Source organism: Rutidosis leptorrhynchoides, chromosome 10 (genome assembly GCF_046630445.1).
Source record: "Rutidosis leptorrhynchoides isolate AG116_Rl617_1_P2 chromosome 10, CSIRO_AGI_Rlap_v1, whole genome shotgun sequence".
In the NCBI taxonomy this organism is placed as follows: Eukaryota; Viridiplantae; Streptophyta; class Magnoliopsida; order Asterales; family Asteraceae; genus Rutidosis; species Rutidosis leptorrhynchoides.
The window spans coordinates 51,108,315-51,113,545 of NC_092342.1; positions in this window are offsets into that span (position 1 = coordinate 51,108,315).

Here is a 5,231-nt window from a genome sequence, read left to right on the forward strand (position 1 = left end):
CGCATCTACACGTTATCCACTTCTCCAATCACATCTCAATACCAACCCTTCGCCATTGGGGTTGTATAATCCACATCACAAGCATATGTGATATCGTACACACAAAGTGTGCACCTCGCCAAAGGTGGTCAACCAAAATGCACAACCGTGCCAATTGGACCTATTACATAAGTCCATCAAATCCACCTATATTTGAAGTGGGCTCTATAACCGAGAACCACTTCACCCGACCCGCACCCATCCTACACATACATATGTACATAGGATATTAACACTCACCTTGTCGCATTGATGAATTCAACCGAATAATCCACAACTCGGCGATGGAATGTACCTATTCCAATATCACAATACAACAACACACTTAGAGTGGATTTACAAACCAACTCAAATCGACACTTAGTGCAATTTCGATCCAAATGCACTTTCAAGCACAAACCGCGCCCAAACTAACCAATAATCACTAACACAAGTGAAAATGGTCCTAATACGCCAAATTAACCCAAACGCAAGTGTTAAACACTCGTCTCGCCCAATTTGACACATAAACCCTAATTTTGACCCATTTCAAAATTAATCGACCTAATACCCTCAAATGGGTTCCAACACTTCCATAATCACTAACACTAGTGATTATACCCATTATCAAAGCCTAATCATGGCCAAAACATCAAATAACTCAAAACCCACCATGTAACCACAATAACTAGTCACCATAAACCCACTTCATCATCTAAAAGGGTTTCACAACTAATCAAGCTCAAACTCTAACTTGAATAACAAATCTAACAAATGAAATTCGGAGTTTGAACTTACCAATACTACCACAATGTAGCTAGGAGCAAGATGAACAACTTTAGAACCCGAGCTTTGGTGAGAATCCGACTCCTTCTTCTCCAAATCAACCTCTCTCTCACTAAAAGTGAGTTTCTCTCACTAGGGTTTGAAGAGAGTGTTTGTGTGGGTGAATGAGATCCACAAATGGCCAATGGATCAGTTTTGAGGGCTCCAAACCGACACCCAAGTGAATTTACCAAAATAACCCTTTTTAAAATAATAACACAGCTGGCCCGTCAGACCATTTGGACGGCGTCCCAAAATCTGGACGGCGTCCCACTCTTCACTGTTGGACGGCGTCCCCCAAGTCTGGACGGCGTCCCAATCAACTGAAAGAGGCTGAAATAGAAACAGGGTCTTGCACGTCTTCCATTTCCTCTTGCTCTTCAGATTTCTCCTCTTCCTCTATTTCTTCGTTGGGATCCTCTTCTTCCATTTCTGGGTCATCTACAGACAGTGATTCAACACCCATCTCGATATCATCGACTGGTGGTGAAGTCTCATCATCGGAAGTGATCCGTCTGGTGGAAATAACATCTCTGCCTGTCCAGAAAGATCGGTTGGTCGGTCAATTTTGAAGGTAACGCTCTCCCCATGTGATCCTAAGATCAAGGTTTGATTGTACATATCAATGACAGTCCTAGCCGTATTCATGAAAAGTCTTCCTAACACTACTGGTGTGTATAGGTCTTCTTTGATATCCATCACTACGAAATCCGTAGGATACAAGAATTTGTCAACTTTCACCAAGACGTTCTCAACTATTCCCTTAGGATATCGAATTGTATGATCGACAAGTTGGATTGTCATTTTAGTTGGTGACAAGTCTCCTAACTCTAATCTCTTGTAGAGAGAGTAGGGGATTAGGTTGATACTTGCTCCTAAATCTGCTAGCGCATAAATGGTTCCAGATTGGTAGATTGAATACGGGAAAACGAATCGGCCCCTAGCTTTGGTGGTAGAGAGTTTCTGAGTAATGCAGAGAATTCTTCACTTAGTGGAATTTTGTTAGAATCTGGTATCCTTTCCTTTGTAGAGAGAAGCCTTCGGATGTATCTCTTCTGGTTGGGGACTTCGGACATAGTGTCCAGGAATCTTCCATCAAGTTTGAAGGAATCAAGCTTGGATGGTTCTTCTTGTAGCCTTCCAGGATAGGGTACACGAACTGGAGTTTCAGGGGTCAGCTTCTGAGTATATGTCAATTTGTTCTTGAGCCTAGCTGACCTTTTCTGTGGTTCTTCCTCTGGGATTATAGAATCCATTTGCTTTGCTTCTTCTATATGGGGATTTTGGATAGTATTACTTGGTAACCTTCCCTGCGGTCGGGTTTCAAGGCGTTGTGATAACTGTCCGAGCTGCGTCTCCAGACTTTTGAGCAGAGCCAATTGATTTCTCATTAGTATCTCTGTCTGATCTTGCCTGGCTGTAGTTCTCTGATTTAGCTGTTGTTATCCTTGAATGAACTGAGTCAACTGATCATCAGCTCCGAGAGTGGGGTTAGTTGCTTTTGTAATCTGGGTGGTAGGGGAATTTTCCTCGACTAGTGAACCAGTGAGTGGAAGTGGTTGATCGTTGGTCAATTGAGATTGTTGGGCTGGATAAGGTGGATAACAATAGCGAAAAGGCTGATTGCTTCACTGAAATTGATTAACCCTAGGTTGTTGATTGAATCCGGGATTTGGTGGACGAGCTGGGTATTGAACGTAACAGACTGAACCGTCAGGGTTTTTGTACTCAACTTGATATTTTTCAGTAGGTTGCGGGTTGGTACAATTAACACAAGCCTGAGCTTGGTTGACCTGCTGCGACTGCGTCTTCAATTCTCTGAGTTGTTTAGCAAGAGATTCCATCTTATCTTTGAGTGATTTGATGGCCTCTGTTTGATTGTTAAGTGTAGAGAGTGGGGCAGATGATGAAGTTGTTTCACCATTGTTTCAGTCATGATGATGCATTGTCATGTTCTCAAGCAATTCCCATGCTTCGTCTACGGTTTGGTTCATCAGATTCCCTTGAGCTGCTGTATCGATCGTCGTCCTATGATTTACCGTAAGACCATTGTAGAAGGTACAGATTTGGGCTGACCGTTCTAGCTGGTGATTAGGGCATTTCTTCGGCAGGGTTTTGAATCACTCCCATGCAGTGTAAAGAGATTCATCATAACTTTGTTTGAAGTTAATGATGTCATTCTTAAGTTTAGTTTGTTTAGAAGGAGGGAAATATTTGGTTAGGAATTTAGTAGCCATCTCCGTCCATGAAGTGATGGAATCTTTTTCCAATCCTTCGAACCAAGTTTGAGCATGATGAGTGAGAGAATAGGGAAACAAGTATAGCTGAACTATATCTTGTCCTATCCCTGGCTGTTTGTAGGAGTTCAAAAGAGATATGAATTTATCAAGGTGAGAATTAGGATCGTCATTCGGTAATCTATGAAACTGACAGCTATTCTGGATGAGCTGGATGATGTGATGTTTTAACTCGAACGAGTGTCCTTGAATCTCTGGAAATCTGATCGGTCCTCCTCGACCTTCAATAGAGGGTTTGGTATTTTCTGCTAAAGTAACGCGTAACGACATTCGATTTCTGATTCGTGCTTCCTTGCATGCTTTAGAGATTATTGCATCTGGATCAGGTACGAATAACAACGGCCCTGGTCTAGATCGGGTTTGGGTCATACACTGGGTATGCCTTTTTGTTTTTAATTTTTAGCAAATAAACTAAACTTCTAAAGTAATCTAAGGTAGTCTAAACTAATCTAAAGTAATCTAATCTAAGGTAGTCTTAGTCTAAGGTAATCTAATTTAAGGTAATCTAACTTAACTTAATTAACTATCCTATGGTAAAAATGTTTTGTCTACTGATTCCCTGGTATTTTGATTACAGAGCTCCGCATGAACTATTCAACAAACCAAGTGGTCAGGCCGACTACGAAGAGGCAGGATCCTTTTGGTCCCAATATAATTGGAGACTGTTCGGAAAATCTAACAACCAAGTCCGTGTATAATTGTATTTCTTAGACACCACTAAATGCTTGTAAATAAGTTTGATAGAGAGCAGTATTGTCTGATACCAGTTCCTCGGCAGCGGCGCCAAAAACTTATACTCCCCCTTGATACGGCCAAAACGGACGGATTTATTTTTGCGGTGTCGTCGGTCCGCAACACGCCAGAATCAACCACCAAGGGGGTGGGTACTATTTTAAATTTATATTTAGCGGGGCCTAAATCGTACTACTCCTTAGTATGAGTAAGGGAAGTATAACCTAGAGTCGTATTTTTGAGATATCAGTAGAATCGAACCAATATTTAAGCCTAAGATAGTTATGAAGGAGTAGTGGTTACTTAATTTTGGGATTTTCTAATTTATAAGACAGATAAAGTAAATGCGATAAAATTCGTAATTCAGATAAGGTTAAAATGAGTGCATACTATGATTTCATCAGTTATTCTGCTGAGATTATGGAATGCTGGCTCTTGAATAGGCAGAGGCCTTGTAATGACTGGTCCTAAACGCCCCTATCATAAGACACCTCACTGGGTACTGCGTTAGGCTTGAAGATTCTGAATAGACAGCAACGTCCCTTACCCCCGACGCCTGTGCAGTGTGACTACATGCATATACGTTCAGACAGCTCATCCAATTGAGCGACTCGGTTGGGTGACGTATTAACATTCCACAATGGTCTAAACTTTCATAAGCATAATAGAATACATGGTTTACCATATCTGAGAGACGTGATGTGTTTTAATGCTTTCATTAATGATTGGTTTTAAAAGATAGTTAGGCCCTTTAAAAGAGTTCAACCATAAAGAACACCACGGCCAAGTCAAGTTAACTTCCATGAACACGTTCAGTTATCCTAATGGTCCAATCCTTTATGTGTCTAAAAAAACAGTTCCTTAATTAACTAAGAATCCCTCAAGCGGGGTGCAATGCTTGAGACCGTGTTATGGTGCAGTGTACTAATCAACATTGATCGGGTTCCATGGCCTTACTTAGCAGAGGTACAGCTTACAACAACCGCTGTGCTTCAGCGTGCACGTACGAAGTTTATATGCTTGGTGACTACACTAACATGGTCTGGGACCGACAATGTACTAAGGGTCTACTCTGAATCGGGGTTCGCGACTTCCCAATAACAGAGCCAATAACTACGTTCTATTAGTTGGAAAAGCGATTTAGTTTAAAGCATAATCGGAAAGAATTTCAACAGTATACACAAACCGTAACATTATTTCGGCATTATAACTGCTTATATCATAGCATAAATTAAAGATAACAACTCGCTAATCATGGCAACAATATCACAGGACATAATGATAGAAGACATTATATAAAGATAAAGGATAGAATTACTAGTAGATTAAACGAGTTTCGAATACAAAAGTGACAACTTC